We start from the raw sequence: 13,418 nt of genomic DNA, 5'->3' as shown, positions 1-13,418 counted from the left end.
GCTGATTTCGTCAGAAATTGCGACATGCCGTGTTTCCGGTGATGCGTGTTTCCATTGAGAAACTTTTCCTGTCTATGTGAGAAACGCGCGCCTTGAGGGAGTTGATCAGCATAGTATTTTCAACATTTAACAACTTAAATTATGCCCTGCTCCTCACACTTATATTATATTCTGCCAGAGAGGACTGCAATGCATCATAATTTGGACTCATGTGGTACTGCTCTTTGACACATCTGTAATAAATTCTTATGATTAAGTTACATGTGTCTATCTGTTACGTTTCTCATATAGACTGTATACTTTATGCACTCACTCTTTATTGCATCGTTCTTTATAAAAATAAATAGAAAAAAACAATACAATACGTTTTTTTATTGCAATTAAATGATGTGTGGATTTTAAGTCTGATTTTCTATTCAGTTTAATTTATTTTATTGGCATATTGTGTCCACATTAAAGCATGTCTCAAAATGAAAAATTGCAATCATAGTAATATACAAGGTAATACAAGGTAAAAGAAAATAAGTTTGAACAGGCTGAGCGATGGTATACTGTTTCCAAACATTCTGACACCCCTGCGGTGCTGGAGGCAGGTTGTAGATTAATGTAAACATGACTTGTGACCCTCATGCGTATGCCGTAAACACAACAACAATGAAATGGCTATCTAGGTGTGAGACGGGCACCAATGGTCAGACTATTGTAGATAAAAGAATAATGATTAGCAGCAGTTCAGAGTCAATCATGTTTGCAATACAAAAGAACCATTCTTTAATAATACAATAAACTGACGTGACATACGGCCAAATATGGTGACCCATACTCAGAATTCATGCTCTGCTTTAACCCATCCAAAGTGCACACACACAGTTCAGTGCCTTGCTCAAAGGGCACCTAATTTGAGTAATTGAAGGTGGAGAGAGCACTATACATGCACTCCCCCCACCTACAATTCCTGCCGGCCCGAGACTCAAACTCATAACCCTTCGATTGAGAGTCTGACTTTCTAAACATTAGGCCACGACTTCTATTTCCATAATCAGTCCTTCATGGGAAGTGTGAATGTCTCATAGTCTGAAAACTTTTGCATGATTGCATGAAAAAAATAATTGGAGTCAGTTTGTTACTTTTTTGTCACTACTTTTTAGTGTTCTTTTATTTTATTGAATTGAATAAATTGTTACACATTTTTATATTTTATGTGGTGTCATGATTTACTTTTGATAAAACCACCCGCTGGTTTTTATCAAGGTTTATTATTTTATGTTCATTTCATTTATTGGCAACTCTTTAAATGTGCTTATTGAAAGAACAACAGCAGCAGCAGTATGGTGTTACATTTATTTGAAACACATGTATTTGGTACTTGCTACTTTATATCTGTACTCTTTCCTTTCATTCTTTTAATGGCTTTTGAAAACTTGTCTCGGATATTTCTCTGCATCGCTTATTGCATAACTCTGGGTCGTCGACACCAAGCTTCATTGCAATTTCTTTCTAGGAATTAAATGCTTTCTCTGAATCTTTAAAGACTGTCTTACAGGTGTGGATATATTTGTTCCAGCTCATCTATTCGACACTCCAGTGTGTTCATGTTGCTAGTGATTAGTCCAGAGATATTGTTCTCTTGCCTGAGCTACTTTGAATGAGAAGCGAATAGGAAAAAAAAACACATGTCAAAAAAGGTGGAGTTTCAGAACACACCCACCAACTGTGTAACCGTCATGGACCAATGAAAGCTCAAAGGTGTTTAGGAGCCAAAATGAACTCTCCTAGAAAGTCCGCTTTGGTCAGCTGTTTTAACTGCCAAAACAAACTCAAAATGAACTTCATTTAGCCTGATTTTGTTCTAAATGACATCATATCAGTTCGTTCTTCAATTTGGTTTTAAGTATATTAAGGCCTGAAAGGTCTGAAAGGAATGTGACTAATAATGAAAGTTAGTAGCTATGCAAAATATGCTTTATGTGCAGTGCTTCTTCCAATGCACATCCTTCCTGCTTCAGTTCTGTTGTTCTCTTTTGTTATAATGTGTACCAGCTCTCCAGACTCCAGTAGAAGAAACAGCAAAGTTATTCATCAGATTTGCTATATAGGTCCTTCTGTAGAAAAATATCAGTTAAGACATCCACCTGATCGACCCACAGCTCTAAAGGTGTGTCCGGCCATTTATCAGCGTCAGCCACTAGACAGAGAACAATGCCGCCTTCTAAAAGAGCTTGTTTTCTGAGGGGAAATTTATCCATTAATTGAATTCCCAGAGCTCAGCGCCACAGAGAGCATGGGGTTTCACTCTTTACGCCTACATCCTTGGCACACAATCTCAATCAAAGAAACAGTTAGAAAGCAAAAAGAAAGAAAGTGCATTGATAATTGTTGTGGAAAATAAATAGAAGACAATGCATTTGATGGAAGATAATGAGAATGACTGGCAACCACCACTGTCATTTGGTGAAGGGCTCTCAAAGATCAATGCCACTTTGTCTGCAATGATAGGCCGGTGTATTGACAGGATAATCAACCAATCAGAGCTCTATTGAGACAATGACTACCACATGTTTTGCTGTTTGTTGTTATGACCCTTTCACATGTCTTATATCAGCAACAACTCAAAGTAGCGATGCATCAGGTCAAACTCCTGTCTTTTGTTGTTGTTGTTTTTTTTTTTTTGTTTTTTTTTTTTTGTTAATCAAATTAAGTTAAATGACACTCTTAAATGTAATATTTAGCACACACAAAAAAATTCTAAATGGATATCCATTTTCATACTGTATAATATACAGATGCTGGTCAAATAATTAGAATATCATCAAAAAGTTGATTTATTTCACTAATTCCATTCAAAAAGTGAAACTTGTATATTATATTTATTCATTACACACAGAATGATATATTTCATTTTTTTTTTTTTTTGATGATTATAACTGACAACTAAGGAAAATCCCAAATTCAGTATCTCAGAAAATTAGAATATTACTTAAGACTACAAAGAAAAGATTTTTAGAAATCTTGGCCAACTGAAAAGTATGAAAATGAAAAGTATGAGCATATACTTAGTTGGGGATCCTTTTGCCTGAATTGCTGCAACAATGCGGCGTGGCATAGAGTCGATCAGTCTGTGGCACTGCTCAGGTCTTATGAGAAAATGGAAAATGAAATTTGCATCTCCATAAAGTTGGTCAGCAGCAGGAAGCATGAAGTGCTCTAAAACTTCCTGGTATACGGCTGTGTTGACCTTGGACCTCAGCAAACACAGTGGACCAACACCAGCAGATGACATGGCACCCCAAACCATCACTGACTGTGGAAACTTTACACTGGACCTCTTTTCCTCCAGACTCTGGGACCCTCATTTCCAAAGGAAATGCAAAATTTACTTTCATCAGAGAACATAACTTTGGACCACTCAGCAGCAGTCCAGTCCTTTTTGAAGCGAGATGCTTCTGACGCTGTCTGTTGTTCAAGAGAGGCTTGAAACAAGTAATGTGACAGCTGAAACCCATGTCTTGCATACGTCTGTGCATAGTGGTTCTTGAAGCACTGACTCCAGCTGCAGTCCACTCTTTGCGAATCTCCCCCACATTTTTTGAATGGGTTTTGTTTCACAATGCTTGGACACTTTTTTTCTACCACATCTTTTCTTTCCTTCTTCTCCTAGTGGATTAGAGCATGGCACGAGGTGTCTTCAATATTGAACCTTTTCACAATTTTCACATTTTCTGAGATACTGGATTTTCCTTAGTTGTCAGTTATAACCTTCAAAATGAAAAGTAATAAACATTTGAAATATATCAGTGTATTTGTAATGAATGAATATAATATACAAGTTTCACCTTTTGAATGGAATTAGTGACATAAATCAACCTTTTGATTATTATACGACCAGCACCTGTATTGTACACTGTGCTATACAATATATTGTTTTAATATCTAATTCCACTTGGAACACAGAAGCTTGACATGATTTTTGCAAAATCTTTGAATTCACATGTTTTGGATTTTAAAAAGGCTTAGAAATATGCCACAAAAAAAAAGTAGTTGATTTACAAAAGGCTAATGTTTTTGTTATTTTCCTACAATTTTTCCATCCTCTACTATTTTCTATAATAAATCATCCTAAAAACAAGAATAAAATTCAAAAGTTGGTCTTTTTAACAGCCCAGTAAACCAATTTAGGAGCAAAATGGCCAAACTTGATATATACTACAAAAAAAAATTGTATGTTTTTTTGTTATGTAACTTCTGTAATTCTGATTTACAAAATTAATACAATTTTTGTTATTTTTCTAACAACATAATTAGCCATCTTAAACTGTCATGTGGCGGGTAAGGAGGAACTCAAGTGCAGACAGGATGTACTAAACACAGGATTTATTTACACAAAAAGGGGAAAACAAAACCCACGAGGGGGAAAACAATGACTAGGGTAGATACTAAATAACTTAACAAGACTGGGTAGACACGATAAACAAAGACTCGAAACACTAACTACAAATAAACAATAACAGGTCTCACAATGTCTTCTTCCAAGAGCAACACCGAGTAAAAATGACTACGTTTACATGCAGCCAATAACCCGTTCAAAACCGGGATATTAGCAATAACCCGGTTGCGCACGGCCATGTAAACTCCGGCAAAAACCCAGATATGCTCATATCCTGGTTTTTAAAAACCGGGATATTATACCTGGGGTACCCGTTTTCTAACCCGAATATTTGGTCTTGTAAACACGTTTCGGCATATCCCCATCAAAATGTGTGTTCTGCGCATGTTCTATTGGTCTTTTGAGTCTTTGGATACAGGAAGAAGAATCGGAAATGACGCATATTGCGTCTTACGTCCAGACGCTAACCGTGCGTCGCCGTTTACATTGGGATATTGGCGACTGATTACACATTCCATGTATACAGGAGTAACTCTCTCTGCTCACGCATGTAAACGGGTTATCCCGAATGTTTCAGAAACCCGAATAGTGACCTTAACCCGAATTTTAACAGCTTGTAAACGTAGTCAGTATTTCACAGGAACATGTAGAAACAAATATCACAATGTGGAAACAATCACAATGAACCAACAAAAGACAGAGCATACTAGGGGATCTAAATAGGAGAACTAATCAAGACACAACAGGTGGCACAGGTAAGGCAATCACTACAACTAGGATAAGGGGGGCGGGGCAAGGGAACAAGACAACACAAGCACATGGCCCAAAGACAAGGCCATGTGCTTGTACACAAAACACGGGTCGGTCATGATCCTGCCTCAAGACTAGAGGAAAGTCAGGACATGAAGGCAGAATCATGACAGAACCCCTCCCTTAAGGAGCGGCTTCCAGACGCTCCTCAAAGGAACATCAAACACGGGACATGACTGACTGAGACAGAGACAAAAGCCAACAAGACATGACAAATAACAAAGGCAAACATCAATAAACAACAGCAGGGTTAGGGTGAAAAAAAAAAAAAAAAAAGGGGAGGAGGCGGGACAACAAAGTTCAAGGGGGGAAATCCAGGGTGGGTGGGGCAGGAGTCTTAGGCGGACAGGACGAAGGCTGACGACGAGGGGTCCGGGCAGGTCTGGGTGGTCTAGGGTGGGGAGTGGTCTCAGGACAAATGACAACAGAGGACATGACAGGAGAAATCACAGGGCACGGGGCAACATCAACAGGACACTCGACAACATCAACAGGACACTCAACAACATCAGTGGAGACAGAAACAGGCTCAGGAACCGCGCTAACTGCGGCTGGCTCGGGATCTCTGGGGACAGGGTCTGGGGACAAGACAGGACTGGCAGGGACTTCTAAAATCTGAACAAGACGAGACAAATAATCAGACAGAGTCCTGGCAGCAATTACAACAGGCATCTCCTTACGAGCCGAGGCAGACTGTAACAACACTTCTGCTGCAGAGTCGGCTGCGGCTCTCCCCTCCGCCCTCATGACTGCGGACTTGGATACAGTTCTCTTAGTCGCCGGTTCAGGGTCAAGGGTCACTGCTGCTGGCTCGGGGACGCCAGCGCTCACCGCTGCTGGCCCGGGGACTGCTGGGTCTGCGACTGGTTGGGGGAGTTCAGTCTCAGGCAGGGCAGACTCTGACGCCGACGACTCTGAAGCAGAGTCCCACGAGAACCGTCTCCCTCGCTTCTTGGGGAGACTGAAGGTCGTGGGAGGTGCCTCAGGATTCTGGGAGGGATTTGCCTGATCCCCCAGGGTTGCCACGGCCAGGACACGACCTTCTGGGATCACTGGCAGCTGGGCAGACGGTGGGGACCTCGAGGGGGAAACCTGCGGCTCTCCCTGGGAGATACTCTCCCATAGCCGGGCATAGTTCCGAAGAACCCACTCACCCTCGGACGAGTATGGGAGTGTGACCCACTTCCTCTCGGTGGGGGATGACATCCAGCATTGCCTCCAGAACTCCAACTGTCGCTGAAGCTCGGAGGGCCTCCTGTCTGCTGAGTTCTTTGGTGGTCGGTTCATTCTGTCATGTGGCGGGTAAGGAGGAACTCAAGTGCAGACAGGATGTACTAAACACAGGATTTATTTACACTAAAAGGGGAAAACAAAACCCACGAGGGGGAAAACAATGACTAGGGCAGATACTAAATAACTTAACAAGACTGGGTTGACACGATAAACAAAGACTCGAAACACAGGAACACTAACTACAAATAAACAATAACAGGTCTCACAACGTCTTCTTCCAAGAGCAACACCGTGTAACAATATTTCACAGGAACATGTAGAAACGCATATCACAATGTGGAAACAATCACAATGAACCAACAAAAGACAGAGCACACTAGGGGATCTAAATAGGAGAACTAATCAAGACACAACAGGTGGCACAGATACGGCAATCACGACAAGACTAGGATAACAAGGGGGGCGGGGCAAGGGAACGAGACAACACTAGCACATGGCCCAAAGACAAGGCCATGTGCTTGTACACAAAACACGGGTCTGTCATGATCCTGCCTCAAGACTAGAGGAAAGTCAGGACATGAAGGCAGAATCATGACATAAACTAGCATTACAATTCACAAGCTGCCTTTTGTCTCCTTCTGAACTCTAATACTCTTTCGTTTGCTTTCAATATTTTCAATGTTTACTCTGTACACTCCCTGCTGTTTTGCTGCTGGCATCCTCGTAAATTTATCCTTGCGTCATGCTCTGTGCACTGTGTGGAGGTCAAATTGTTGCAGCACAATTACATTTAATCATTTAGCAGATGCTTTTATCCAAAGCAATTCACAAATACCTGCTACTTGTGTTTAGAAGTGCATTGAAGCCATGGTGCGAGTCATGTGAAACAACCTTTATATCTCACAATTTCAAAAATATTTTCTTATTATTGTGACTTTACCTGTCAGGGTGGCAAAATGTGATTTTATATTTCACAATGACTTTATATAACTCAGTATTTCTCAGAAGGTGACTTCATTTTTTTTTTTTTTATTAATTTGGAATTAAACTTCCACGGGAAGTCGTGGCCTAATGGTTAGAGGGTTGGACTCCCAATCGAAGGGTTGTGAGTTCTAGTCTCGGGCCAGACGGAATTGTGGGTGGGGTGAGTGCATGAACAGCTCTCTCTCCACCTTCAATACCACGACTTAGGTGCCCTTGAGCAAGGCATCGAACCCCCAACTGCTCCCCGGGCGCCACAGCATAAATGGCTGCCCACTGCTCCGGGTGTGTGCTCACAGTGTGTGTGTGTGTGTGTTCACTGCTCTGTGTGTGTGCACTTCGGATGGGTTAAATGCAGAGCACAAATTCTGAGTATGGGTCACCATACTTGGCTGAATGTCACTTAACTTTCACTTTCACTTTCACCTTTTTCGTGGGGAAGTCGTGGCCTAATGGTTAGAGGGTTGGACTCCCAATCGAAGGGTTGTGAGTTCTAGTCTCGGGCCGGATGGAATTGTGGGTGGGGGGAGTGCATGTACAGTTCTCTCTCCACCTTCAATACCACGACTTAGGTGCCCTTGAGCAAGGCATTGAACCCCCAACTGCTCCCCGGGCGCCGCAGCATACATGGCTGCCCACTGCTCCGGGTGTGTGCTCACAGTGTGTGTGTGTGTGTGTTCACTGCTCTGTGTGTGTGCATTTCGGATGGGATAAATGCAGAGCACAAATTCTGAGTATGGGTCACCATACTTGGCTGAATGTCACTTCACTTTTTTTTTTACTTTTTTTTTTTTACTACATAAGGTATAAGCTATATGAAAATCAGCATCTGGCATATTCTATCTGACTCACTTAGCATCAGTGAATAAAATGAGCTGACTCTGAGCAGTAGAGGAAGTCTCTACACAGCAATGTCCTGTGGTCAGACCCTTCTCCTCTCCCAGAGTCCAAATAGATGATGAAGCTCCTGTGAGTTCTTTGCTGACAGCTTGTGATAATGTGCACTCTTTATGGAGGAGGCAGAAACTACTGAGAAGTTGAAGGTGCTGAATAAATTGGAAAATTGTAGCATAATGATTCTGTCCGCTGGCCCTTTTTATGGGGCTGAGGGGACAGGAGAGAGAGAGAGACTTAGCAGGCTTTCTCTAGAGAAGATATACAGACGTCCCCCACAGAGAGGCTATCCTAAGCGGGTCAGCGGCTCCCTGCGAGTCTCCGGCATTGTGTGAGGCCAAATAAAGCCTGGCACAATTTGACGCCAGTTATTATCGAAATGGAGAAGTTTGTGAAAGATAAACTGGCGAAATTTAAAAATGTAATTGGATGCAAAATACATTAATGTTATAGAATGAAGTAGTATACTGCTACACCATTTATGCTAATCTTTGCAAGAACATTTGTGTATGCTTTATCAGCACGCATGTGAAGACTTATCACCTCTTCCTTCACCTGAGTGATGACTCCATGGGCTGCGCTGGTGCTCTGATTTCTGCCTTACATAAGCGGCCACCCAATTGCAATGGCCTGATAAGAGCTGGAGGGGCAGTTCAGGCCTCGTTCTTGCTCTTCCAGGCCTGGCATTTGCAGAAAGATAAGTGTTCCCCCAAATGAGCAGGAGGAGATGAAGGCCATAGTAGACTCATTCCTTCAACGGCTTGATGTGATAAGCAACAGGATATTTTGTTCACAGCTCGGTTTCTATTTCTGCAGCGTTGTGCTGGGTAGCCCCACCCAATGTGAAATTTCATTGGTCCAAATGCTTCCTTCATATAGCTCTGAATAAAATGTCACAAAAACCACCATTTCAGAACATTTCAAGTATCAACACTGTCTTTTTTTTTTTTTTTTTTTTTTTTCATACAGTGAAACTGTTTTGTTACCAACATTGTATAAAATGTCATACAGGTTCGGAATGACATGAGGTTGGGTAAATTCTGTTTTTATTATTATTAGTATTATTATTATTTCTATACCATATATTCATATACTTTTAATATTTTACACACACACACACACACACATGCATATAATATTTTTTTAATATTTATATAAAATACATCTTAAAGGGACAATTCACCCAAAAATGAAAATTGCTGTTAATTTTTACACGGGCCATCTAAGATGTAAGTGACTTTTTGGTGATTCATAAAATTCAAGTCAATGACTTCTGCAACTTGGAGAGTAAAAACAAACAAACAAACAAAAAAATAAAATCAAATTGAGAGCCTAAATTAATATTAGTGATATTTTGAGGGCTTATGAACTGAAATGATTGGTTTGTTCTTTTGGGTCAAATAACTGATACATTATTACACAATGTCATAATGTATATGCAAGTGTAGTATTAAAGCACCCAATAGTCATGCGAGTGTATGAAAAGTGTATGTTTTACAAGCATTTAAAGTAAATCAACTAACCTTAAAAAAAAACTCCATAAACCATGCGGAACCATAAAAACATTCATTTCGCCCTTTCATTTGTTTGATCGGTTCAGGATGCTCATAAGTTCTTCGCTAGTCCAGACTATTTTCTCAGTTCATTGTTGGAGTAACTGAAGCGCTGAATGAGCCAGCTCACAATGTCATGTTTTCTCATGTTATTTTATCCCTCCCTATACAAATAAAATTATTTCTGAAAAGCTGGGATTTGTCCAACATTACACAGCAGTTTTTTATTCACTTTAGTGATGAAGCAAAATGAGTTAAAACCTCTTACTCTATCATCAGCGTCTTGGCCTTCTGTTAATCACTTGATTGCATTGTTTAGCCCCGCCCACTGTGAAATTTAACTGGTCCAAAATTCCATATAACTGTATAATTAAGTATAATAATCTTCTAATTGGTCTAGATTGTGTTTTTGTCCATGTGTATGTCTGTGTGTGTGTGTGTGTGTGTGTGTGCGTGTGTGTGTGTGTGTGTGTGTGTGAACAGACAAATTGTTTGTCGCTGAAAACTTGTCGCATTGTGCACAGTTAGGTCACAGTGAGACAAGGAGACAGCAATATTTGTGCAGTGTAATGTAAAAATTTGCCCCTTGCTGCTATGATTGCCTTGATGGAGCATTACAGCAACATTTTGCTTGGCAGCAGGACCAAGACAGAAAAAATATACTCAGAATTACTCATGATGCAGAAGAGCTGTGGTTACATAATCATCCTGCTTTCCCTGCAAGCACAACTTGAGCGGAAGATCAAATGAGGATCATTTAGACACTGTTTGCTGTTTAACATGTTTACTGTTTAACATGTACTGTTCAACTCTTAACATCTGTCATGACTTCCTCACATCCACAAACCCTGAAAGAAGATGGATTGCAAACAAGCTTGTTTAACTCGACTGTTTGCATTTGGGTGCCGATTCACAAGCCCGTATGGACTTTGCATGCAGACTTTTTTTTGCATTTCCTCTGCTAATTTTTTTGTGAAAAATAAGTGGAATTCAGTGGATTATATTCAATGTGTTAAAAAAGATGTTTACCCAAAGTTAAATACAATAAAATAAGTAATAAACAAATAATAATAAAATGAACACTACAGTTTGGAGTCAGAAATATTTTTTTATTATTTTTTGAAAGAAGTCACTTATGCTTGCTTAACCTGCATTCATTCATTTGATCAAAAATACAGTAAAAAATAGTAATATTGTGAAATATTATTTAAGTTTTAAAATAACTGTTTTCTATTTGAATATAATTTAAAATTGAAAATTTTTCCCTGTGATTAAAGCTGAATTTTTCAGTCATTACTCCAGTCTTCAGTTTAACTTGATCCTCAGAAATGCACATCCTTTTCAATGTTTGTGCTGATTTATATTTGTTTTTTTTTTCAAGATTCTTTGATGAATAGACATTAAAAAAAGAACAGCTCTTTTTGCAAAGGAAATGTTTTGTAACACTTATGTTTATAATGTCACTTTGTTGACATCTATTAAATACAACCTTGCTGAATAAAAGTTTATGGTTATATGCCTTTGGATTAATTGCTCCTTCAAATACATTTAAATCCATGAAATTATTAATATTCTCCTCATATTATTTCATATCTGTATGGCTTTCATCATTCAAAAACAAAAGGTGAGTTTTTTTTCTTTTTCTCTTTTCTGTATAATGAAAAGTGAGTTGCAACTGGATGAAAAAAGTACAACAAAAGTAGTTCATATGATATGACTCATTCCCTATATTCAAGGTCCTCTAAAGCCATATGAAAGCCGTGTGTGAGGACAGACAGACATTGAAGTTTTCTACAGATTCCATGTGGGTCTGCTGATCTGTAAGTGATGTGGTGCATAACCCTATCTCACCTACTTGATGTGGGACACAGTGGGCTGTGACCCTGCAGTGGCCCAGATCTGCTGTTCAGTCATTCCAGAGAAGAGACACAGGGATCAACAGGAGCATTCAAAGCCTCAACAAATGCACTCTTGCCTGGGGAACATCTCATGATTCACACCCCATTGCCGATGTGTACCACTGAAGATAGTGCTGGCACAGCTTCAGTGTGGAGTGCAGCCATATCAAACAAGCTGTGCGCTTGAATCCTTATTTTTCTCTCTTTTCGCTCTCTTTCTAGCTCTCTTTTCTTTGTATGCCTGTATTTTTTTCTCACACCATTTGATATGTCTGCCAAAACGCCCAACTGCATTCTCTCAGAAATCACAGGTAAAGAGGCAGTGGGAGACAGAAAAGTGTACTGCACACAACTGCTACAAAAAGCGTAATTAAGTCTCGCCAAACACTAGAAAGGTTTTTTTTTTTACCCCGTTGATGTTTTTTTTTTTCAGTCTCAGTCTAATTTTAGTTGCTTTTTGAGCAAAAGGATATTTTTATTCTTCATGACTTGTGCTGTTTTTCATTCAGATGCAAAAACAAACAGTTGCGGCTTGATTGTACTCTTTAGAGTCTTGTGAATATATACTGACACGTTAAAACAGAACTACACAGTGAGACATTATTAGGTTTGAACATCTTACTGAGGCACTTCAAAAAACTGATTTAGAGCCAAACATCATGGAGAATATGTAGGACCAGTTGTTTATTTTATTTCTTTTAAAAAAGTCCATTGAAATTCTTCCTATTAATTCTTTCTATTTGTCTTTACAATTTTCTGCCATTCAAATTAGTTTTTGTAGATTCTCTTTGTAATTTCAGCCTCACACCATGTTCTAACAAGGCATGAAGTTAAAGTGAAAACGTATAATCTCTTCCATGTTCATTTCTTTTTCTGCAACATCATGCTGGGAATCCCCACCCACCAGGAAATCTCATTGGATCAAAGGCCCTAAATTAACAGACCACTTCTCCTGAATATTAAAAAAGTTATTTAAACTTGATATTTTTTTGCAGAATTTAAGATTACATTTTGAAAATCTCCAGTTGAGTTACATCAATAAAATATTTGCAGCTGAATGTAAATTGCTAAATTTGCATACTTTTTATTTGGTCTTTTTTTTCAGTTATATGCATATTATCTAGCGTTACACTGGGTTATACTGTGACGATATAAGATATAGAGATTTATATATATATTATATTATCGGGTATTAGCGAGGATAGTCCAGTTAGCGTCTGTTGTTGAATGGACATTGACTGATGTATATGCACATTTCACTGGTATGAAGACTATTGCACATTCCCATATAAATAAAGACCTATATTAATCAAGTATATTCTGATTAACTGAGATTGTCACATCATGTAGCAGTTTGAACACAGTGTTGTCAGACAAATTACTTGCAAAGCCTCTTTAGCTTAAAGTATTTACCTTTCCTTTTGAGTTTGCAAATCTAGTCTTGTTTTGCTTTCTCCATAACATTCCCACCACCGTCATATCTGAAGTTTGATTGTTGACTGCATTTGAGAGGGTGAGATACATTAATGCTTTAGTAGATGGGTTGGTCATTAAGCGCTAAATGAAGAGTGATGTGTAGTTGAGTGCGAGTAGGTTTGCTGGTTGAACAGGGCCATGGAGAAGTGCGTCATTATGATTGATTGAAAGCCCGTCTCTTTGTTGTTC

This window comes from Carassius auratus, chromosome 46, assembly GCF_003368295.1.
Source record: "Carassius auratus strain Wakin chromosome 46, ASM336829v1, whole genome shotgun sequence".
Lineage (NCBI taxonomy): Eukaryota > Metazoa > Chordata > Actinopteri > Cypriniformes > Cyprinidae > Carassius > Carassius auratus.
The sequence above is the reverse complement of the archived record's forward strand: the minus strand, read 5'-3'. Positions refer to the sequence as shown.